This window comes from Mus musculus, chromosome 19, assembly GCF_000001635.26.
Source record: "Mus musculus strain C57BL/6J chromosome 19, GRCm38.p6 C57BL/6J".
Lineage (NCBI taxonomy): Eukaryota > Metazoa > Chordata > Mammalia > Rodentia > Muridae > Mus > Mus musculus.
Window position 1 is genome coordinate 35,752,347 of NC_000085.6, and position 26,278 is coordinate 35,778,624.

Below are 26,278 nucleotides of genomic sequence, written 5' to 3' on the forward strand. Positions count from 1 at the left end.
GGCCTTCCCCGCCATACTGTGTTCAGTACACAACAACAGAAGAAGTAGAAAGGAGACAGGATCTCTATGCTCTGTAAGGCGTTATTTTGGGATAAAATTGCTTTGCATTCTTAATTACATATATTAATTGACTATCGTAGACTTTCTAAGCTGGCCATTGTTAAAGATTATCACACTCAGTCCCCTGAGATCCTTATAGAGCAAGCCTAAGGACCAGAGTTTAGATCAACAGCACTCAGATTAAGAAGAAATATTGGCTAACCTTTGAGACACATTCCTGGCGTCACAACATTGGAGAACAGAGACGCAAAGAGCTCTGGAGTTGGCTGACCAGCTAGTCTTGCCAAATCAATAAATTCTGTGTTCAGTGAGAGATTGCCTCAGAAAAGAAGGTAGAAAGTGGGTTATCAAAGAAAATACCCCCACTTCAACATTCAGCCTCCATATGCACACTCACTGAAGGAGAAAATTGTCCTTCCTTTTTATTGTTTGAGAATGCTATGCATACATATAATATAAGCATATTGAGTTGGATTTGACTCAATCCTAGTACCTCTTCTAAAGTTCCTTCTCCACTACTCCCCCCCCCCACACACACACAGCTTCTTCCTCATAACTCCATGGGCTTTTAAAGCCCACAGAGTCCACTGTGTCTGTACATGCCTAGGTTTACGGTCATCTCCTGGAGCATGGGTTAGCCTGTCATGCCTTTAATACTTGTAGAAAACTGAATTGCCCCTGCTAGTGTTTATCAGTCGACAACAGCTTTGGGGAACCACTTTTAATGAATGAGCTACTGAAACATATTTTCCAATAATTCTATTATTGAAAATGTCTATTTCCATGTCTAAAGACAAAGGATTAATTTAATCATTCAAATTAAGGTTACAGGTGACCGTAAGGATAAGCATAAGGTCAGTAAGAAGCACAGGTGACAAGGGAGTACACTTGGATTGGTGGTATAGCTCAATAGTAGACCACATCTTTAGTGTAGGAAAGCCCTGGGTTTGAATGTTAGCACCACACATACACAAAACAATTCACTTGATTCCCTGTGTATGGTTGTACATATGACACACATACACACACACCAGGGTATGCGATGAAAAGGCAGGTATTTTCAATTTTTTTTCTTAATATGTATTTTCTATTGCTTTCCACACTTATATTTGTAATAAGCAATGCTTTTTATCGTTTTCTAGCATGTGTATAAGAAATTAAAAATACAGAGACAAGAAAAAGGGCAATAAATGAAGTATTTCACAAAAAGAACAGGAGGAGGAGAGGGAGGAGAAATTTTTTCCAGGAGGAGGAATCAAAACCAATTGCTTATTAAAGCGGTAAAAGAGGAAGGACAAGAAGTGTTGACCTGCATCAGAGTAAAGCGATGAACACTTCATAGACTACTAAATCAAGGCAGAATTAGATGGTGAGGGAGAGAGAAAGTAAAACTTAGTAATCAGTTTGCTTCTTTGAGGCACTACAGTCTGAGCAAAAAGACAGAACTAGGCTGTAATGAGGACTTTGAAGTCTGAAATAATTGAGAAGAATATGACAAAACTCCCAGTCACACCTCCTGGGGGTTGGCCTACACAATGACACTGTCACTACTTTTAGGAAGACTTCTATCACCTGCCACAGGAATCTACAATACCCTGAGCTACCTTGTAACATTGTGATTTATTGTAATTAATTACTATTCAGTAAGAAGGTCAAACCTTTCCACACAAGCATTATAGTCTGTTCTCCATTGATACCACAGAGACCACTGGAGTGCAGAATCCTCAATAAATGTATGTTTTATTAATTACTTAACTTCAAATTAAGGTAATAAGAAAGCTTGCAAATTGGATTATTGATTCATACAACTTTAACTTGTTAATTGTGCCTTGGAAAAACTTTGACAGGTCAAGGGGTGGCAATAAAACAGGCAAGAGAACTCCAGCCAGATGGATCCCTGGTGGGAAACAGGGAGTCATTCGGCCCTGGTGAAAGTGATTGGCAATTTCATAAAAGAAACTTTAATAATCATGGAAGATTTAAAAACCACAAAAGACAGAAATCAAACAGTTGCCTGACTTTCACAAGAGGACATTATTCAGCCTATCATCCACTGATATTTTGTTGGTGATCTCAAGCTAGAGTCTAAACTGAATAAACAAAAAGTCTCTGTGAGTACTTCAGAAAGTATGTCCTGATCAATATGGACCATCCTATATTTGTCTAGAAATATTCTTGCCTAGCCATCAAGATTTTCTTCATGGCTCCCCTCAAAAGACAGGCTAGACAGTGTCTAGAAACCTGATTTCTGAATGGTTTGCTTCGCACATAAGAGAAACTTGATAAAAATGGATTAAGCAAATTACCTATAAATATTATTAGTGAAATCACTTCCTGGTGGCACTTTGTATATTTTCTTTCTTATATTAATTCATGTTCTATCTTAGGGTGTGTATTTCTTCTTACCTATAGGTCTACCAACTCATTTTGAATAAAGTGTCCCCGTGTCCCATATTTAACAATAGGATGTGAGGATGTGTTTTAATGTCATCGACTGCGGCAATAGGAAAGAAACTTTTACTCATCTATTGTGCCTTGGAGAAAATTTAACAGGTCAAGGAGTCAAGCAGGTAGGAGATTCCAGCCAGGTGGCTCCCTGGTGTGAAGAGGGGAGTCATTTGGCCCTGATGAAAAGTGGTAATTGCATCCACAGAACAAAACTCATCCATCACAGGTCCCAAACCCAGTTGCAGGGTTTGGCAGGACAGCAAGTCTCAATATTTCTAGAATTCTATCTCTCCATGAGTCAGGGCACTGTGTCTAGGCATCATCTTAAAAACACACCATTAGTTAAAACTTAGCCACCCTGGCATCATAAGGATCTCTTCTAGCTTCCCATTATCCACCAAAGAACTTAGACAAGGCACACAAAGTGCAGTGTAAATGACAGCTAATTACTGACTGAAGCATTGCATTCTATTGGGATAAAAGTTGACCTAAGTCAATAAGGCCATTGCAAAACTGAATTTGCTCACAAGAGAAAGTGTACAAAGGCAGAGAGACCACTGAACAATTAAATACACATATTTCTAAATCCTATGGGAGAATGTTTCTGTGGAACTTGTTCTGGGTTGTTTTCTTTTGTCTTTTTGTCCAAGTAAATGATAGCCCCATTTTTATCAACTTTTGCAGAAGGGGCAATGGTGTAGCAGGTCAGAAAATTCTCTTCTAAATAATAATTTCATAAAGCTTAGTAACCAGGTTTAGATAGTTTTCAACTAGTGACCTACTAGGCAGTTGAAGATATCATACATCCTCCTAGGGACAGATATGACTCAGGTGCTATTTTCGGATTGGTTTTGCATGCCATGCTCTTGATTAAGAAGAATATGTCCAGTCATAGCCTCCTTGAAGCTTGACAGGATCTAACTAGGTACCTAACACCAAGAGCTTACAAACAGGGAAGAATCATTAGGCAGGGAGCCTAAAGACAGCATTCTGTAGTCCAGTATGAAGAGGCAGCCATAGGTGGCAGCTGAGGAGAGTTTGAGAACTGAATATTGACAAAATTAAAAGTGCCTAGGAGATGTTTAGCTCAAGCAATGACACCCAAAGGAAGCCAGCCCTTCTTCTGAAGCTAAGATCTGACCTCATCACCTGAAGTAACTTTGTAGTTTGGTAGAATGAATCTAAGGCTGGCAGGTAAATTAAACTCTGGAGGTAAATGTCTTCCACGAGGTTTACTGCTGTAGAGACAGAACTCTGATTCTGCACTGCACTATTTGGCATCCATAGCAATAGCTACCCATCTGACATTTTGATGCATAGTGAGTGTTGAAAAGTCGGAGACAGGATGACCTGGACAGATCTCAGTGGTTGCATCCTCCTTGCCAAAGCACTAAGGGGACAACAGACACCAATACAGTGCAAGTGAAGCACTAGTAAACACAAGAAATACTGTAGTTTGTAAGTTCAAGACTCCCTGCCCTTTTCTTGTCTACACTTGAGTCTAAACTAAGATGACCCAGAGATCGAATAAAATTAAAAAGCTTCTGCACAGCAAAGTAAATACCTGAAAATGAAAGAGAATGCCTCCAGATTGGGAGAAAAATTCCAGCTGTACATCTGACGTAAGATTTATAACTAGATTCTAAAAATAAAATTTTAAAGTTAAATATCAAAGAATTAAACCAATAAATGAGCAAATGAAAAAACTGCGGAACAAGAAGAGGTAATGAAACCCAAAATGAATAGATGATGGCAACACCCTCAAATGAATAGATGATGATGGCAAAACCACAGGGCTGGATTAATAAGATAGAAATAAACAAACAAATGAAAAACAATACAAAGAATCAATTAAACAAAAAGTTTGTTCTCTGAGAAAATAAAAAATATTGACAATCCCTTAGCCAAGTTAAATGAACTACAAAGAAAGAATACACAAATTAACAAAATTACAAAAGGGAACATAGCAACAGGCACTGAGGAAACCCATAAGAACGTCCTTTAAAAAAATGGCTAATTGGAAAATCTAAAAGAAATGGATAACTTTCTTGATAGATACTACTTATCAAATTTTAATCAAGATCAGATAAGTAATTTAAACAGACCTATATCCTCTAGTGAGATAGAAGCAATCATTAAAAGTCTCCCAACCCAAAAAAAAAAAAAAAAAAAAAAAAAAAAAAAAAAAAAAAAAGCCAGGCTATATGGCCAGGCTATATGGTTTTAGTGCAGAATTCTACCAGAATTTCAAAGCACAGTTAACTCCAACACTTATCAAATTATTTCACAAAATGGAAACAGAAGGAATAAGCCACAGTTACTCTAATACCTAAACCATATTAAAAATCCAGCCAAGAAAATTGCAGACCAGTTTTCCTTATACATATATATGCAAAAATACTCAATAAAATACTTGCAAACTTAGTCCAAAAACGCATCAACAAAATTTTCCACATGATCAAACGTGATCCCAGAGATGCACACATGGCTCAACACACGTAAATCAATAAATATAAACTAGCCATATAAATAGACTGAAAGACCTACTCCACATAATCTTCTCATTAGGTGAAGCAAAGACCTTTCATAAAATCTAACACCCTTCATGGTAAAAGTCCTGGAGAGATGAGAGATACAAGGGACATACATAAACATAATAATGGCTGTTTACATCAAGCCTAATGCCAACATCAAATTAAGTGGAGAGAAACTTAAAGCAATTCCACTAAAATCATGAATAACATCAGGTGTTTACTCTCTCCATGCCTATTGAATATAGTACTTGTAATCTTAGCTACAACAGTAGGACAACTGAAGTAGACAAAGGGGAAAAATTGGAAACGAAAAAGTCAAAATATCACTATTTGCAAATGATATGATAATATAACTAAGTGACCCTTAAAAAGCCCACCAGGAAACTTACAACTGATGAACACTTTCAAAAGTTTTAAAGTGGCAGGATACAAAATTGACACACAAAAATCAGTAGTCTTCCTATATATAATAGACCAGCTGACTGAGAAAGAAAATGTGGAAACAACACCTTTCACAATAGCCTCAAAAAACAAAGTATCTATGATAACACTTACCAAGCAAGTGAAAGATTGCTGTGGGAAAAAACTTAAGACAGCTGAGGAAAGAAATTGATATCAGAAAACGGCCTCCAATTGGGGTTCTTTATTGGGTTCTTGAATATAGAAATATTTGTGTTCATGAACTTATACACATTTCTTAGACTTTTTCTTTGGCTCTTTTTCTTGTTTTGTTTTTGGTCATACTCTGATTTTTTTGTTTTTGTTATTTTGTTGTTATTGTTTTTATTTCTCATATTTATTTTATTCCTTCAATACCTGTATGTTTTCTTTAAAAGAAAAAAATACAGTTTTATTGGTTCTTTGTGAATTTCCCATCACGCAACCTAATCCCATTCAACTTCCTCATCCCTCATGCCCGCCCTTTACACTTACAATCTGTACCACCACCACCACCCAGAGGGAAAAACAAATCATTGTGGAAGCTGTAGTATGTCACCGTGTGTCCTGTGCAAACACTTCTTTGCTTGCAAATGTTCACTGCAATGACTTGTTAGTCTGGTACAAGGCCTCTGACTTCTGCTACTCTATCAGTGGCTCCTCTTGGATATCCTGCTATTGACCTGTGTTGTAGAGATCCTGTAGTTTTAGATTGTCTCCCTTCGTGTACTCTAGCAGTTCATCAATGGAGTAGATGTTGGGGTGGGCCAATTCAAAGACCTGGATCTGGGCCTAGAGGTATTTGAGCTGGTCAGCCTACAGGCTCCCCAAGCTAACACCCTCGGGGTCAGCTTACCAGCAAACCTCTAACCAGGACCAACTCTACCCTGCTGCCCAGGCAAGGTACAAGGCCCCGTGTCCTGAGTTTTGCAACCTGTGAGGGACATGACCACTGGGGCCACTCTCATGACCACAGTTTTCCCACTCTCATGACCCTGGGGCCAGTTCTCTCACCTGCCATAGATGGCAAGAAATGAAGAAGGGGAGGAAGATATCTCTCCCTTGTCTGAGCCACCACCCAGCAAACAAGAAACAGGGCCGCCTCACCACAGTCTGCACATCAAGGACCAGCTCTACTGTGCTGCCCATTCTCCAGAGTGTTACAGCTGGTGAGGGGTAAGGACAGCTATTCTGCTCTCAGGACACCAGGACCAGGTTTTCCACCTGCCACAGGTGGTGAAGGGAGAAGGGGAAGGAGGATATCCCTCCTCATTCACACCACCTGGCAAGATACGAGTTGTAGGGCCAGCTCTCTCATGTATATATCCTAGGGGCCAGCTCATCCCAAAATCCTGCAATGTGTGGCCTACTCTTCTCAGTACTCTAGCTGGCTAAAGGTGGAGTCAGCTCTCCCGTTCTTATGCCCCCAGGGACATCTCTTCACAATGTCCAGGTGAGGGTTGGGGCCAGCTCTGCCCAGCCCTCAGGCATCAACGTGTTCCTGGGCTGCAGCCTAAACTAGAGATGTCTGCTTAGCCTTTGGTGGTAACAGGCCCCTGCTACTGCAGGGCCATGGACCCAGACATGGCCCTGGTGGCAGCAAAGTCCAAGACCCCACCATGGTCCCATGTGGCATCACCAACTACTCACATCAGCTGGTCCTCACTACCTTTGAGTCTCCAGTTCTGCCTCTCTTCATGGTGCCCATATCCTTCTGCTTCTCTTTCCCTTCCATTTCTCTATCACTTACTTGCTCCTCTTTGTGGCCCTGGGCTTTCTAAGTGTTTTAGATCATCTCAGAGTTGTCTCAGGAGTGCTATGCTATATCCATGCATTAAGGCACTGAGCAGGAGTCATTGTGGTCAAGGTCTGGTGCCCCAAGACCTAAGCAGTGCCAGATCCAGACTGGTGCCCATCTCAGACTATCTTTTTGTCTGGTCCCTATAGTGCCTGTCTAGTGGTTGCCTGGCCTGCCGAAGTGGCCCCTTTCAAAGGTCGTCTGTCTCAGACTCACTCCTGCCCTGGGCATGAAGTTCCAAGTGGGGATCTTCTAGTCTCTGGCTTGCTTCCCACCTGGGAGTCAGTCCAGAAACATTCTTTTCTGGGAACGTTAGGCTACTAATCATTCAAATGTTCATAGGTCAGAACACTGAGTGTAGACATAGTGTCTCTCCTCTCTGCCACCTACTGATGTACATGTGACACACAGCAAAACACCTGAAATGCCTGTAGAGACAGGTACCTCCCTGTTTTGTAATGAGAGACATAAATGGTATATATCTGAATGGGACAGGAGGTGGGAAAAAACTTGGAAGAGTAGGTGAAGCAAAAACCTTAATTAGAATATACTGTAATGAAAAAATTGCTCTCAATAAAAGAACAAGTATAAATGGGAAAATGAATTATAGACAGATTTCCAGCAATAGATACAAATGTCCAATAAACATTTAAAAATATTCAAAATATTTGACCAAAAGAAAATAGAAAGTAAACATACCTTGAGATTCCATTTCATCATAGTCAGAACAGCCATCATCAAGCAAGCTTGGTTGTTGTCCAGCAAACAACCAGTGTTGGTGAGTATGTGCAAAAGAGGAATCCTTATACTGCAAACTGGTAGCAATGAAAACTGGAAGAACCACTATGGAATTCAGTTAGGAGAGTCCTTAAAAAATATAAAAACAGAATTCCCAGTTGATTAGTCCATTTATAAAGGTAAATGTGTCTGGGCAGTGGTGGTGCACGCTTTTAATCCTAGCACTTGGGAGGCACAGGCAGGTGGATTTCTGAGTTTCTGAAGCCAGCCTGGTCTACAGAGTGAGTTCCAGGATAGTCAGGGATACACAGAGAAACCTTATCTCAAAAAACCAAATAAAATAAAATAAAGGTAAATGCCATCTTCTCTCTGATATTGATCTATATGGAAATCTAAATATACATGAATATGTAGTTTTGTGTGATATGAAAGTAACAGGAAACTCTAAGACGGAGGAGTGGACCTAGAAGGTGAGGAAAGAGAAGCAAGAGAGTAATGGTAACAAAAAAGAAAATACTACACAATTTCTCTTATATATGAAAGGTAAATTAAATATATGTGCTATGTATTTTATGTCAGTTATATGTGCATACATATACACACACACAAGGAAAGAATAACTGGGGTTAAAGTCAGGAAACAGGAGTAGGAGCATTACAAATATGATTAAGATACAATAGCATCTTAATATGCATAAAATAATATAATAATAATATTATGTGGAAATGCCATAATGAAACCCATTGATTTATATGCTAAAATTACTTTTAAAAACTTTAAGAAACAAAATAAAACTATTAATGAACATAATAGTTTCACAAACACATGTAATTTTTATATTAAGGGGAACAGCTGATGTTAGTGGGGGGATTAAGCTTGTTAATATGTAACATATCAAGGTATTAGACAGCAGCATGCCTTGATAAAAGCCAAATGCACTTTATCCTAGTCTCTTGTACATATGAATAGTCAACAAGCTTGTGTACAAACTCACATACACAAAGACCATTCATAAGTTATTCAGGAAATCTTAAATGAATTCTATTTTTCCTAGAAACACACTCATATCATACGAAAATTGCTGATGCCTCGATGTGCTTGCAGACAAGAGTCTGGCATGGTTGTCCTCTGAGAGACTCTACCAACTGCTGACTAAGACAGATGCAGATACTCACAGCCAAACATTGAACTGAACCCAGGGACCCTAATGGAAGAGTAAGGGGAAGGACTGAAACAGCTGAAGGGGATGGCAACCCCATAGAAAGAACAACAGTATCAACTAACCAGACCCCTCAGAGCTCCCAGGGACTAAGCCACAAACCAAGGAACATACATGGGCTGGTCCATGGCCCAATCTACAAATGTAGCAGAGGCCTGACCCGTCCAGCAGGTCCAGTTATTCGAGGGTCTCGAGGGGACCTTCTAATAACCAAATGGGGGGTAGAGAGAGACAAGGGTCTTGTGCGAATAACGACACAGAAACTGTTCTGGATTACATCAAGACCCCAATGTATTGCGAAAGGTCTGAGGCTTAAATGCACGAGCAAAAGGGGAAGTACAGATACTTATCAGCGGGAGGGGCGGGGCAATACAAGCAAAAGGAGAAGTACTTATCAGTGGGAGTGGGGCAATAGAAATTCTTTCTTTTGGCAGCTACAAGGGGAAGCAGGAACTTGGTGGTATCAGGGTGTGGTCAGGACATCTGCGATGACTTAGGGCTGGAACATCCCGTGGTTGTTCTCAGAATTGATGTGTCGGTGGCCTGCTTTTGACCCCCTTTTCTTCTCTGGGGAGAGGCCCAATTCGGAGATCAAGAGTTGTCTTAATAGCTCCCAATAGAGGCCTGCCTTGTCTGGCCTCAGTGGGAGGCAGTGTGCTTGGTCCTGTGGAGGCTTGATACCCCAGAGAAGGGGGATGCTAGAAAGGTGAAGTGGGAGTGGGAGTGGGAGGGTAGGTAGGTGAGTACTCTCTTAGAGGTGAAGGGGAGGGAGGATTAGGTGAGGAGTTTGTAGAGGGTAAACTGGGAAGGGGCAACATCTGAAATGTAGATAAATAAAATAATTATACACACATATGCACATACACACACATACATACACATATACATATGAAAAGAAAATCTTAGTTGTGAATTACCATGCCAGGGTTTCATCTCTGCCACATCACTGGCAGTGAGTTGTATGTTTGTGATGAAATCAGGTCAGTTCCACGTAGCACAGCTGTAGGTAACTGTGTGTTTGTGCATAAGTTATTTATTATTTCCTTCCTGGGATCTTACCTTCTTTGTTAAATAAAAGAGAATTATCAAAGAAAGAGTTAGCAGAGGAATTACGTATTGCAATCACAATGTTGTTAGAAGACTGAGAGAGGAGACTCTAAGCTGGTTTCTTAGGTGTCTCCAGAACGGTACTGAACAGACCCCACTGAGGAATACACAGTCCAAAGTCCATCATTAGCCCAGCACCATAGCTATGCAATCACTGTGTAACAGTCTATGAATACCACCCATCTGGAGTGCAAATATCTAAATCAGTAGTTCCAAGATTAGAATTGAGTTAATCAGCCATTATGGTGTCCATGAATATTAGCTCTGACACTGAAAAGTAAAGAGTGGCTAATATCCACTTATCAGTGAATACATATTGTGTGAGTTTCTTTGTGAATGTGTTACCTCACTCAGGATGATGCCCTCCAGGTCCATCCATTTGGCTAGGAATTTCATAAATTCATTCTTTTTAATAGCTGAGTAGTACTCCATTGTGTAGATGTACCACATTTTCTGTATCAATTCCTCTGTTGAGGGGCATCTAGGTTCTTTCCAGCTTCTGGCTATTATAAATAAGGCTGCTATGAACATAGTGGAGCATGTGTCCTTCTTACCAGTTGGGGCATCTTCTGGATATATGCCCAGGAGAGGTATTGCTGGATCCTCCGGTAGTACTATGTCCAATTTTCTGAGGAACCGCCAGACTGATTTCCAGAGTGGTTGTACAAGCCTGCACTCCCACCAACAATGGAGGAGTGTTCCTCTTTGTCCACATCCACGCCAGCATCTGCTGTCACCTGAATTTTTGATCTTAGCCATTCTGACTGGTGTGAGGTGGAATCTCAGGGTTGTTTTGATTTGCATTTCCCTGATGATTAAGGATGTTGAACATTTTTTCAGGTGCTTCTCTGCCATTCGGTATTCCTCAGGTGAGAATTCTTTGTTCAGTTCTGAGCCCCATTTTTTAATGGGGTTATTTGATTTTCTGAAGTCCACCTTCTTGTGTTCTTTATATATGTTGGATATTAGTCCCCTATCTGATTTAGGATAGGTAAAGATCCTTTCCCAATCTGTTGGTGGTCTTTTTGTCTAATTGACGGTGTCTTTTGCCTTGCAGAAACTTTGGAGTTTCATTAGGTCCCATTTGTCAATTCTCGATCTTACAGCACAAGCCATTGCTGTTCTGTTCAGGAATTTTTCCCCTGTTCCCATATCTTCAAGGCTTTTCCCCACTTTCTCCTCTATAAGTTTCAGTGTCTCTGGTTTTATGTGAAGTTCCTTGATCCACTTAGATTTGACCTTAGTACAAGGAGATAAGTATGGATCGATTCGCATTCTTCTACACGATAACAACCAGTTGTGCCAGCACCAATTGTTGAAAATGCTGTCTTTCTTCCACTGGATGGTTTTAGCTCCCTTGTCGAAGATCAAGTGACCATAGGTGTGTGGGCTCATTTCTGGATCTTCAATTCTATTCCATTGGTCTACTTGTCTGTCTCTATACCAGTACCATGCAGTTTTTATCACAATTACTCTGTAGTAAAGCTTTAATATGTACTCACTGATAAGTGGATATTAGCCCCAAACCTAGGATACCCAAGATATAAGATATAATTTGCTAAACACATGAAACTCAAGAAGAATGAAGACTGAAGTGTGGACACTATGCCCCTCCTTAGACATGGGAACAAAACACCCATGGAAGGAGTTACAGAGACAAAGTTTGGAGCTGAGATGAAAGGATGGACCATGTAGAGACTGCCATATCCAGGGATCCACCCCATAATCAGCATCCAAACGCTGACACCATTGCATACACTAGCAAGATTTTATTGAAAGGACCCAGATGTAGCTGTCTCTTGTGAGACTATGCCGGGGCCTAGCAAACACAGAATTGGATGCTCACAGTCAGCTAATGGATGGATCATAGGGCTCCCAATGGAGGAGCTAGAGAAAGTAGCCAAGGAGCTAAAGGGATCTGCAACCCTATAGGTGGAACAACATTATGAACTAACCAGTACCCTGGAGCTCTTGTCTCTAGCTGCATATATATCAAAAGATGGCCTAGTCGGCCATCACTGGAAAGAGAGGCCCATTGGACTTGCAAACTTTATATGCCCCAGTACAGGGGAACACCAGGGCCAAAAAGGGGGAGTGGGTGGGCAGGGGAGTGGGGGTGGGTGGATATGGGGGACTTTTGGTATAGCATTGGAAATGTAAATGAGCTAAATACCTAATAAAAAATGGAAAAAAAAAGAAAAAAAAAAAAAGAAAAGTAAAGAGTGGAATCAGTCACTGAAATATCAAATCCTACCTGGCTAACAATTACACCAGGTTACCTTCTTATAGAGTCTTGCAAAACTGAATTCAGGACATCATGTTGCTAAAATTTATCTCATACCTAGGTTCTTAGTTGTGATGAAATCTCGGAAATGGAGTTGTAGCACTCTTTAGCCTGTGTGATACAGATACCTAGGAAAGACTGAGACAATGTACCAGAAGATAATAGCCTATCCCAACTATGGAACAATCTATATCTGGAGCTACTACAATCTATATCTTGAGTTTCCATCACAGAAGATGCAAAATACAGAACCAAATAATCCATCATCAGCCATGTAGCAGAGAAGACTGACTTTGTCCACTCATTCTTACACGCTGATGACTGATTTAGTCCTCTTGCTACATTCCTGGAGATTCTGGTTAGGTCTGTGGAAGGTCGCATGAATCTGCATTTTAAAACTGTCTCAGGGAAATTTGAGAGTCAACTGAATTAAGAACAACCTGATAAGCTCCTAGACTGGCTCCATTCTCTAACCGTGGGAAACAGACAGGCAATAGACATATCCTGTGGTAGGAGGCAGGTCCTTTGGGGGTTTTCTTAGAAGTAGTGCAGGGGAGTCATATGGTATGCTCTCTCTTATATGCAGATCATAGCATGTAATGTACACATGTACATACTTGAACAGAATCACATGAGGAGAAACCCTGAAAAACTCCAAAGCAGACCAAGAAACAGTCAAGGTCACTCACATTGGTTCTTAAGAACCTCCCTTATTCCAGGCCTCTGTCTCATCCTGGAGATGCATCCTACCTCCTCACCCCATCAGTTGCAGGTTTCCATTCATTTTCATGACCATCTGATCATCTCTCTTGTCCTTCCTAACTCTGAGCTACCCCTATTCTCCCCCATCCCTTCTCCCTCCCAGATCTCTCCCACCATCTGCCTCTTAGGACTATTTTATTCCCCCTTCTAAACGAGAGTCAAGAATCCTCGCCTGGGCCTTCCTTCTTGTTTAGCTTCTTTGGGTCTATAGAGTGTAACATGGTACCTGTAGTTTATGGCTAATATCCACTTATATGTGAGTACATACCATGCATGTCCTTTTGGGACAGGGTTACCTCACTCAGGATGATATTCTCAAGTTCCACCTATTTGCCTGCAAAATTCATCATGTTTTTGTTTTTAATATCTGAATAGTATTCCCTTGTGTAGATGTAGCACATTTTCTTATCCAATCTTCAGTTGAGGGACATCTAGTTGTTTCCAGTTTCTGAAAAAAAAAAAAAAGCTGCTATGAACATACTTGAGCAAGTATCTTTGAGAGATGTTGAAGCATGCTTTGGATATATGCCCAGGAGTGATATAGCTGGGTTTTGAAGTAGAACTATTCCCAGTTATCTGAGAAACTGCCAACCTTGACAACTCTTATGGAAGAAAGGAAGACCAACAGAATAAACTAACTTGGACCCTTGAGGCTCTCAGAGTATGTCCCACCAACCAAAGAACACGTACGGGCTTGACTTAGGCCTCCCTGCACATATGTAGCAGATGTGCAACTTGGACTTTATGAGGGTCCTGGACAACTGGAGCAGGGGTTACTCCCAAAGCTGTTGTTTGTATGTGAGATATGTTCTTCTAGCTGGGATGTCTTGTCTGGCCTCAGTGGGAGAAGAAATGCCTAGCCTTGCAGAGTTGTAAAGTGCCAGGGTAGTGAGATATCCAGGGGAGTTCCACCAACTCAGAGATGAAGAGGACGGGGTAGGGGGATAACTGTAAGAGGGGGTGATCAATAGGGGAACAGTGAGTGGGATGTGAAGTGAATAAGTAAAAAATTTAAATCCTTTTATAAATAAAAGGAAACCAAGTATGGTGGTTTAAAGACAATGGCCCCTGTAGGCTCATATTTTTAAATACTTGGTCTGAAGTTGGTGGAACTCTTTGGAATGATTAGGAGGTGTGTCATTGGAGGAGGAGTATTTATGTCACAGGGAATGGGTTTTGAGGTTACAAAAGCCAATTCCCTTCCCAGTTAGCATCTTTGCCTCTTGCTTTGGATGAGACACAAGCTCTCATCTACTACTCCAACACCATCACTGCCTGCCTGCTGCCATCTTTTCCACTATGATATATTGAAGGAATTATTTTAGTATAAATATAAATAATTAATTAATCCAGCAGCTGTATTTCATTACCTTTGCTAGTCCCCAACATCTACACAGAGAGACTAAGATATATTAAAATCACCATGAGCCATATATTGAGCAATTATTCCTCCATTCTAGACCTCCAGGCTAGGCTGACTTTCTCCCAGACAATATCCCCACATGACTTGGATTTTTTCATTCTTTCTGTCTCAGCTCTCTTTTATCTGATGCTTTCTTGATCTCTCTTCATGTCTCTCACACTTCTTCCTTGCCTCTTTCTCCACCCCTCCTAGAATCAGAAGTCCCACCTCATTCTCTCTAAAGCTCTGTATTAGCTCATTGGCTTCTATTGGCAAGGCAGAGAATGAATGAGTAACACTTTAAATCTTGAGACAGGAGCTTCTAGGACAAACATAACAAAGCCATATCCATATTCAAACCACATAGTGGGATAGAGAAGTCAGCATTCAAAATAATACAAGGGTAAACTTTAAACAGTGTACAAATATATTTTACCCAACAATGGTGGTCACAAACTTTAACATTCTGAAACTGTAAGCCTCAAATAAACTCTTTGTTCTGTAGTTGTCTTGGTCAGGGTGTCTCATCACAGTAATAGAAATAATCAAGATACCAAAAAGAAAAAGAAGGTAAAAGAATCAAGGAAAAACAAACAACATCAACAACAACAAAAAGTACATGGGACACAGAAGGAAACTGGAGTGAGGTGCAAGGGGAAAGGAGGATGCAAGAGGTGGAATGGGGAGAATCAACCAAATAAAATTCTGCTTGAAAGTGTTTTGCTAATACCTAACACTTTGGGTGTTGATTGAAAACCAGAAATAAATATTTTTCAAAGGAACCATTTGACTGCAATATTAAAACTCATCTTGTTTACTTAAGTCCCCTGGCTCTACTCAAGACATTTCATACTATACAACTCTGTGTAACACATTCAGCTTTTAATACAATGTTGTGTTTAGTTGACTAGAGATCCTTGAAAAGTTACACTATAGACACCAGTCCACTGTTTTCTGTCACCTTCTTTGCAAAGCACCTGTTTACATATGCTGAAGTAATAGAAATCAGTTCATCAGATATTCTATTGAAGGCAAACTTTCACTGGAATTCATGATGTTGCTATCCCAGGGTAATTCACTTTCTTCCAGGGGGTTATAGCGCTACAAGCCAAAGGAGACAAAAACTCTGAGTTGCATTGTGGAAAAGTCATTTTAAAGATCTGTTTTCTTTGTACACCTAATTCACCTAGCAAATGCTTGTTGGTTTACCATCTACACAAGTAATGAAGTCCAACATTCTTATCAAATATATATTTTTTGTCCTTGAAAGGTTGGACCCCACAGAACACTAAATATAAACAAGTTTCATTTCTAAGATCAAAGTGAGTTGGTGACCCCAATGATTATTCCAAAGAGTTTACATGCAAAATCAAAACATACTAAGCAATAGTAAGGGTAAGATTTCTACTGAGACTGCAGGTCCTTCTATAAACGGTTCATGTGACCTAAATGTTCTGGTTCTGTAGCAGTGTGTGCCAGTTTGGAGGGGATGAAAACTTGAATTTGGCCCTGTGCTAGAGACTGAGAAACTTGGCAGGAACCAGAATAGGAACGCTGGCTTTGGTCTCAAGTGCATATTTGTTTGTTTAGATATGTTGTTGAAACATTCAGGCCTACAATTGCATTTTTTTTTTTGCAATTTAATTTACTTTGGTATTTTCATCCTACATCTGTTCAAAGCCAAGATTGATATTGCGAAAGTAAAATACACACCAGGACATCAATAAAGACCTCCCTGCATTGATGTTTAGTGTTCAATTCTAAGAGTTTGTACACTGAAAGTTAGAGCCACGTGAAAGCATGTAGGCATGCTACAAATGGGAGACTTTTTCTTTATGCTAAAGTCAGGCTCTAACAATGACTTTCTTACTTACTCATCTGTTCTTTCAGTCTTTCCAAATATACTGTCCAATTATCATATTCCTTCAAACAGTTTTCAAATCGTAGAACTTAATATATTGTTTAAAAGCGGGGGGGGGGGAGTTTGCCCAATGTGGTGAGCAGAATATTAGCTCCCAAATATATGCAAAACCTAAGCCTGGTTTCCAATAACAACCATGCCTTTAGAGACAAGGAACTATAAAGATATGGTGGTTCCCGGATACCGCCAAGACTAGTCTGCACAGGTAAGAGTGTGGACTACAGAAGCTAACTGCTTCTGGGACAGACAGAAGCCACAGAGCTTCTGAGGTAGACACCGTTTTGGCTCCAGACATCCCGGCACCTTCCCTGCTAGAGGAGCCATCTTGATTCCCGGATCCTTCCGAGACTAGTCTGCGCAGGTGAGAGTGTGGACTACAGAAGCTAACAGCTTCTGGGACAGGCCCTGTTTCAGGCCTTCATCTTCTGCCAGGAGGTAGGTCCAAATGCCAGATATCTGGGCACCTTCCCTGCAAGAGGAGAGCTTGCCTTCAGAGAGTACTCTAACCACTGAAACTCAGGAAAGAGCTAGTATCCCAGGTCTCCTGATAGAGGCTAACAGAATCACGAGAGGGACAAGCTCTAACCAGAGACAACTATAACAACTAACTCCAGATATTACCAGATGGCAAAAGGCAAACTTAAGAATCTTACTAACAGAAATCAAGACCACTCACCATCATCATAACCCAGCACTCCCACCTCAGCCAGTCCTGGTACACCAACACACCCAAAAAGCCAGACCCAGATTTAAAAGCATATCTCATTATGAGGATAGAGGACATCAAGAAGGACTTTAATAACTCAGTTAAAGAAATACAGGAGAACACTACTAAAGAGTTACAAGTCCTTAAAGAAAAACAGGAAAACACAACCAAACAGGTAGAAGTCCTTAAAGAAAAACAGGAAAACACATCTAAATAGGTGATGAAAATGAACAAAACCATACTAGACATAAAAAGGGAAGTATTCACAATAAAAAAAAACCCAAAGTGAGGCAATGCTGGAGATAGACACCCTAGGAAAGAAATCTGGAACCATAGATCCGAGCATGAGCAATAGAATACAAGAGATGGAAGAGAGAATCTCAGGTGCAGAAGATTCCATAGAGAACATCAGCACAACAATCAAAGAAAATGCAAAATGCAAAAAGATCCTAACTCAAAACATCCAGGAAATCCAGGACACAATGAGAAGACCAAACCTACAGATGATAGAAGTAGATGAGAATGAAGATTGTCAATTAAAGGACCAGCAAATATCTTCAAAAAAATAATAGAAGAAAACTTCCCAAACCTAAAGAAAGAGATACCCATGAACATACAAGAAGCCTACAGAACTCCAAATAGACTGGACCAGAAAAGAAGTTCCCCCTGACACATAATAATCAGAACAACAAATGCACTAAATAAAGATAGAATACTAAAAGCAGTAAGGGAAAAAGGTCAAGTAACATATAAAGGCAGGCCTATCAGAATTACACCAGATTATTTCACCAGAGACTATGAAAGCCAGAAGATCTTGGACAGATGTTATACAGACACTAAGAGAACACAAATGCCAGCCCAGGCTACTATACCCAGCCAAATTTTCAATTACCATTGATGGAGAAACCAAAGTATTCCATGACAAAACCAAATTCACACATTATCTTTCCACAAATCCAGCCCTTCAAAGGATAATGACAGAAAAAAACAAAACAAAACAAAAACAAAAACAAAAACAAAAAGAATACGAGGACAGAAACCACATCCTAGAAAAAGCAAGAAAGTAATCCTTCAAAAAACCTAAAAGAAGACAGCCATAAGAACAGAATGCCAACTCTAACAACAAAAATAATAGGAAGCAACAATTACTTTTCCTTAATATCTCTTAATATCAATGGACTCAATTCCCCAATAAAAAGACATAGAATAACAGACTGGCTACACAAACAAGACACAACATTTTGCTGCCTACAGGAAACCCATCTCAGGGAAAAAGACAGACACTATCTCAGAATAAAAGTCTGGAAAACAATTTTCCAAGCAAACGGTCTGAAGAAACAAGCCAGAGTAGCCATTCTAATATCTAATAAAATCGACTTCCAACCCAAAGTTATCAAAAAAGACAAGGAGGAGCACTTCATATTTATCAAAGGTAAAATCTTCCAAGAGGAACTCTCAATTCTGAATATCTATGCTCCAAATGCAAGGGCAATCACATTCATTAAACACAATGATAGTGGGAGACTTCAACACACCACTTTCATCAACGGACAGATCATGGAAACAGAAACTAAACAGGGACCCAGTGAAACTAACAGAAATTATGAAACAAATGGATTTAACAGATATCTACAGAACATTTTAACCTAAAACAAAAGGATATAACTTCTTCTCAGCACCTCATGGTACCTTCTCCAAAAATGACCATAAAATTGGTCACAAAACAGGCCTCAACAGATACAAAAATATTGAAATTGTCCCATGCATCCTATCAGATCACCATGGACTAAGGCTGATCTTCAAGGACAACATAAATAATGGAAAGCCAACATTCACATGGGAACTGAAAAACACTCTTCTCAATGAAATCCTGGATTTCCTGGATGTTTTGAGTTAGGATCTTTTTGCATTTTGCATTTTCTTTGATTGTTGTGCTGATGTTCTCTATGGAATCTTCTGCACCTGAGATTCTCTCTTCCATCTCTTGTATTCTATTGGTCAAGGAAGGATAAAGAAAGAAATTAAAGACTTTTTAGAGTTTAATGAAAATGAAGCCACAACATACCCAAATTTATGGGACACAATGAAAGCATTTCTAAGAGGAAAACTCATAGCTCTGAGTGCCTCCAAAAAGAAACTAGAGAGAGCACACACTAGCAGCTTAACAACACACCTAGAAGCTCTAGAACAAAAGGAAGCAAATTCACCCAAGAGGAATACACGACAGGAAATAATCAAACTCAGGGGTGAAATCAACTAAGTGGAAACAAGAAGAACTATTCAAAGAATCAACCAATAGAGGAGCTGGTTGTTTAAGAAAATCAACAAGACAGATAAATCCTTAGCCAGACCCACTAGAGGGCACAGGGACAGCATCCTAATTAACAAAATCAGAAATGAAAAGGGAGACATAACAACAGATCCTGAAGAAATCCAAAACACCATCAGATCCTTCTACAAAAGGCTATATAACTGGAAAACCTGGATGAAATGGACAAATTTCTAGACAGATACCAGGTAACAAAGTCAAATCAGGATCAGGTTAATGATCTAAACAGTCTTATATCCCCTAAAGAAATAGAAGCAGTCATTAATAGTCTCCCAACCAAAAAGAGCCCGGGACCAGATGGGTTTAGTGCAGAGTTCTTTTTTTTTTAATATTTTTTATTAGGTATTTTCCTCATTAACATTTCCAATGCTATCCCAAAAGTCCCCCATACCCTCCCTCCCCCAATCCCCTACCCAGCCACTCCCACTTTTTGGCTCTGGCATTCCCCTGTACTGGGGCATATAAAGTTTGCAAGTCCAATGGGCCTCTCTTTCCAGTGATGGCCGACTAGGCCATCTTTTGATAAATATGCAGCTAGAGTCAAGAGGTCAGGGGTACTGGTTAGTTTATAATGTTGTTCCACAGAGTTCTATCACATCTTCAAAGATGATCTAATTCCAGTTCTTCACAAATTATTCCACAAAATAGAAGCAGAAGGTACTCTACCCAATTCATTCTATGAAGCCACAATTATTCTGATACCTAAACCACAGAAAGACCCAACAAAGATAGAGAACTTCAGACCAATTTCTCTTATGAATATTGATGCAAAAAATATTCAATAAAATTTTCGGTAACTGAATCCAAGAACACATCAAAACAATCATCCATCCTGACCAAATAAGTTTCAATCCAGGGATGCAGGGATGGTTTAATATACGGAAATCCATCAACGTAATCCATTATATAAACAAACTCAAAGACAAAATCCACATGGTCATCTCCTTAGATGTGGAGAAAGCATTTGACAAAATCCAACACCCATTCATGATAAAATTCTTGGAAAGATCAGAAATTCAAAGACCATACCTAAACAAGATAAAAGCAATCTACAGCAAACCAGCAGCCAACATCAAAGTAAATGGTGAGAAGCTGGAAGCAATCCCACTAAAATCAGGGACTAGACAAGGCTGCCCACTTTCTCCCTACCTATTCATCATTGTACTTGAAGTCCTACCCAGAATAATTCAACAACAAAAGGAGATCAAGGGGATACAAATTGGAAAGGAAGAAATCAAAATATCACTTTTTGCAGATGATATGATAGTATATATGAGTGACCCTAAAAATTCCACTCCTAAACCTGATAAACAGCTTCAATGATGTAGCTGGATACAAAATTAGCTCAAAGAAGTCAATGGACTTTCTGTACACAAAGGATAAACAGGCTGAGAAAGAAATTAGGGAAACAACACCCTTCTCAATAGTCACAAATAATATAAAATACCTTGGCGTGACTCTAACTAAGGAAGTGAAAGATCTGTATGATAAGAACTTCAAGTCTCTGAAGAAAGAAAATTAAAGAAGATCTCAGAAGATGGAAAGATCTCCCATGATCATGGATTGATTGACAGGATCAATATAGTAAAAATGGCTATCTTGCCAAAAGCAATCTACAGATTCAATGCAAACCCCATCAAAGTTCCAACTCAATTCTTCAACGAATTCGAAAGGGCAATCTGCAAATTCATTTAGAATAACAAAAAACCTAGGATAGCAAAAACTCTTCTCAAGAAGAAGAACCTCTGGTGGAATCACCTTGCCTGATCTAAAGCTGTACTACAGAGCAATTGTGGTAAAAAACCACATGGTACTGGTATAGTGACAGACAAGTAGACCAATGGAATAGAATTGAAGACCCAGAAATGAACCTACACACCTATGGACACTTGATCTTTGACAAGGGAGCAAAAACCATCCAGTGAAAAAAGACAGCATTTTCAACAAATGGTGCTAGCACAACTGGTGGTTATCATGTAGAAGAATGAGAATCAATCCATTCCAATCTCCTTGCACTAAGGTCAAATCTAAGTGGATCAAGGAGCTCCACACAAAACCAGAGACACTGAAACTTATACAGGAGAAAGTGGGGAAAAGCCTGGAAGATATTGGCACAGGGGAAAAATTCCTGAATAGAACAGCCATGGCTTGTGCTGTAAGATCAAAAATTGACAAATGGGACCTCATGAAACTGCAAAGCTTCTGCAAGGCAAAAGACACCGTCAATAAGACAAAAAGGCCACCAACAGATTGGGAAAGGATCTTTACCTATCCTAAATCAGATAGGGGTCTAATATCCAATATATATAAAGAACTCAAGAAGGTGGACTCTAGAAAATCAAATAATCCCATTAAAAATTGGGGCTCAGAGCTAAACAAAGAATTCTCACCTGAGGAATACCGAATGGCTGAGAAGCACCTGAACAAATGATCAGCATCCTTAATCATCAGAGAAATGCAAATCAAAACAACCCTGAGATTCCATCTCACAGCAGTCAGAATGGCTAAGATCAAAAATACAGGTGACAGCAGGTGCTGGCGAGGATGTGGAGAAAGAGGAACACTCCTTTATTGTTGGTGGGATTGCAAGCTTGTACAACCACTCTGGAAATCAGTCTGGCAGTTCCTCAGAAAATTGGACATAGTACTACCGGAGGATCCAGCAATACCTCTCCTGGGCATAAATCCGGATGATGTTCCAATTGGTAAGAAGGACACATGCTCCCCTATGTTCATAGCAGCCTTATTTATAATAGCCAGAAGCTGGAAAGAATCCAGATGCCCCTCAACAGAGAAATGGATACAGAAAATGTGGTACATTTACACAATGGAGTACTACTCAGCTATTAAAAAGAATGAATTTATGAAATTCCTAGGCAAATGGATGGACCTGGAGGGGATCATCCTGAGTGAGGTAACCCAATCACAAATGAACTCACATGATATGTACTCACTGATAAGTGGATATTAACCCAGAAACTTACTATACCCAAGATATAAGATACAATTTGCAAAACACATGAAACTCAAGAAGAATGAAGACCAAAGTGTGGATACTTTGCCCCTTCTTAGAATTGGAAACAAAACACCCATGGAAGGAGTTACAGAGACACAGTTTGGATCTGAGTTGAAAGGATGGAACATCTAGAGACGGCCATACCCAGGGATCCATCCCATAATCAGCCTCCAAATGCTGATACCATTTCATTCACTAGCAAGTTTTTGCTGAAAGGACCCTGATATAGCTGTCTCTTGTGAGGCTATGCCGGGGCCTAGCAAACACAGAAGTGGATGCTCACAGTCAGCTATTGGATGGATCACAGGGCTCCCAATGGAGGAGCTAGAGAAAGCACCCAAGGAGCTAAAGGGGTCTGGAACCCTATAGGTGGAACAACAATATGAACTAACCAATACACCCCCCTGGAGCTCATGTCTCTAGCTGCATATGAATCAGAAGATGGCCTAGTTGGCCATCATTGTAAAGAGAGGCCCATTGGTCTTGCAAACTTTATATTCCTTAGTACAGGGGAACGCCATGGCCAAACAGTGAGAGTTTGTGGGTAGGGGAGGGGGGTATGGGGGACTTTTGGGATAGCATTGGAAATGTAAATGAAGAAAATACCTAATTAAAAAAAATATGGTGACCCTGGTTTACATACTGGATTGAATATCCTCACACGTGGCCCACTGATATACAAAGAATCGAAAGAAAAAATAAAAAGCAAAATGGACTTGGAGAGAAGGGGAGAGGACAGAGAGCACCTCATGAAAATGTTCAAGACCCAGCTAGCTGCAGTGATAACTCAGAGGCTAAACTAACAACTCTTCCAGAGGACCAAATTCAACTTCCTGCACCCACATCAGGCAACTCATAACCACTTTGTACAAGCTCCAAGAGTCTTCCTCCATCTTCTGAAGGCACCTCACACATGGGTGCCTCTGGGACTACCGGAATATGTTTGAATACACACACACACAAAATAAATAAATAAATAAATAAATAAATAAATAAATAAATAAATAAACAACTAAGATAAACATGATTTTAAAAATGTCAGTGAGTGTTGTCCAGTGACAACATAGGAGATGCATCCTTCCTTTAAAGTTCTGTGCACCACAGAATTATATCAAGTCTCACATGTGATTATAAAATCTTTATAACCAAAAAGCTTATTTAAGAAAAATTAAAATACCAATATCATTAGTGTTGCAGCTGCTATTGTAACCTTCTCAGTAGAGAACATGAGAAGATAAATGAGAGAGTAGCTTTGCCAATGGTGTTTTCATCTCAAGGGCTATAGTAAGCCCTGATGAGCAGTTGATCCTAGAGGCTACAGGAGCATCACAAGCCATGGCACTGATGGGTTCCTAAGGCACCCTGGACCATTTGTCTCAGCCTAAACTGCACAGTAGCAAAGATGAACATGTTTCCAGCAGCTCACATAAATATTAACCTATAATCTGCATTAAAACAGAGACCTCTGTGTATTAGTGCCAAATTTTGTTTGGTTCTAAAATAAAACATTGTATACATTATTAAAGAAACTAGTCATTACATCATGTTTAAGAAAAATATTCCTTTGAGGAAGTGGCCTTGTAAGTCAAGCTTTCTTTTTACTTCCATTGACTGTTAATACAACAGGAACTAGGCATAACTAGCTAGTCACTAAATACAGCTGTTTCACTGACCCAATTAGAAAAGTGATTTTATTTCTAGCATTTTGTAGGGGTGCTGGAAAGACGTCACAGCAGTTAAAAGCACTGGATGATCTTCCACAGGACCTGGGGCTGATTCCCAGCACATGGCAGCTCACAATCATATATCACTCCAATCCCAAGGAATCCACTGCCTCTTCTGGCCTTCTCTGGCACCAGGTAGCATGCAAACCAAATATTCATTTACAAAAAATAACGAAATCTTTAAAAATGAAAAGAAAATGGTCTGAGGGAAGGGTTTTCCAGCTTCAACTTTCCCCATTTATTCTTTTGTCTTATAATATTTGATATATAAAATTTACCCCTATACATAAAGTCTGGTTTTAAATATTGTAAAATAAAATATTAAATGATACAACTTGTTAATGTTTATCACTGGCTGAATTGTGGTCCAGAGGTGAACAACCAACCAGAAATCAACAGCATCCTCATTGTGTACTGCTTGTGAACACAGGCTGTTTACACAAGTCTAGAATTAGGAAACTAAACTGTAGTAGTACTTAATGAGGCACTTTATAAGCAACAGAAATCAATTGAAAAAGTGAATTGCCAGTAATTACTGGGACTAATACTAATTAAAAAGTGTCTAAATGAAGACGTGACAAGGGCATAAAATTTGAATCAGATTATGCAAAAAGCCTAACTCAGACAATCTGGAAAGATTGCCACAGGTCAGCTACTGGCAAAGATTCCACTAGTCCTCAAGTTGTATATGCCTTAAATCATTAAGTGGAGATTCCTCTAAATAGAAAGCATCCAGCCAAACGGAACACCCATAACTGAAGCAAGTAAGATGTCATCCAAAGTAATTGCCAACAGATGCTCCTGCAATCATATTAGAGGGGATAAGCCCTTCTATGCAGTCAAGACGTATTTATAGAGCAAACATTATTAGAAACAATAAAGACAGTTTGATGACAACTGCATTTAGAATCTGAGCTAAGCTGTTACATAGTCTACACATTTGGCAAAGGTTCTAATGTCTAGAGTATGCAACATTGAGAATGACATGTTATATATTTTTGGTCTGCTAATATTTTTCCACCTGCTGCTTGCAAAATATTTCCAACTAGCTGAAAGGAGCAACTTCCCTGACATTCACCGGGATGAGCTTCCTCCTGCCTTCAGAAAGCGGTGCTCAGTAATCACGCTCTGACTAAGAGCACTCTGCATGCCTGCTCACAGTGATTAGAGCATCCTCACACAGTTGGTCATGCTGTGTATGGCATGTGAATGATTGGAAAGAGCATGACTTTGGTCTGGAGTCAAGACCAAAATCTGGAATTTCTGGCACTTTCTTTCTGAGAAAAATAAAATCTGGATATGAAAGAAAGAAAATAGAAAAGAAGAGAAGAAACAAATAAACAAGAGGTAGAGAGGAAGGGAGTAATTTGGGTAGAATCCAAAAAAGATGCATAGCCATGCCCAATCTGTTTATGGACTTCAGCTGTGGAAACCAAATCATCTTCCATTAAGATAGATAGATAGATAGATAGATAGATAGATAGATAGATAGATAGATAGATAGATAGATACTTTAAGTCTCAATTATTTTACTTGAAACTGAAGCACTACTGTGTGTGGAACAAATATTAGCCCCCAAATCACCCATCAAAGATGAATAGCAGGAAAAATAATACCAATCAAATCAGAAAAGATAAATTTTCATCTGTTCACATTTCTCTGGTCTTACTAATTTATTTGTAAGAGACACTTGAAATTAAATATCATATTTTGTTTATAGTATTTAGATCTTATTGTTTATGGACTATAACATAGTATTCTACAGCCTTTCTCCTGAAATTATTACATGATT

General features: G+C 39.6%; 1 long non-coding RNA gene and 1 other non-coding gene across 2 annotated transcripts in view; both read right to left on the reverse strand.

Moving 5' to 3' along the window:
- Gm41836 overlaps positions 1-10,948 on the reverse strand; it is a 57,530-nt gene extending 46,582 nt beyond the window's left edge. Inside the window, exon 1 of the long non-coding RNA XR_877825.2 lies at positions 7,978-10,948. This is a non-coding gene — a long non-coding RNA (predicted gene, 41836). The remainder of the gene's footprint in view (positions 1-7,977) is intronic.
- On the reverse strand, positions 7,587-7,719 carry Gm25611. Its single transcript, XR_003952946.1, has one exon. It is a non-coding gene; the product is annotated as a small nucleolar RNA SNORA17 (small nucleolar RNA).
- Positions 10,949-26,278: the final 15,330 nt, after the last annotated feature.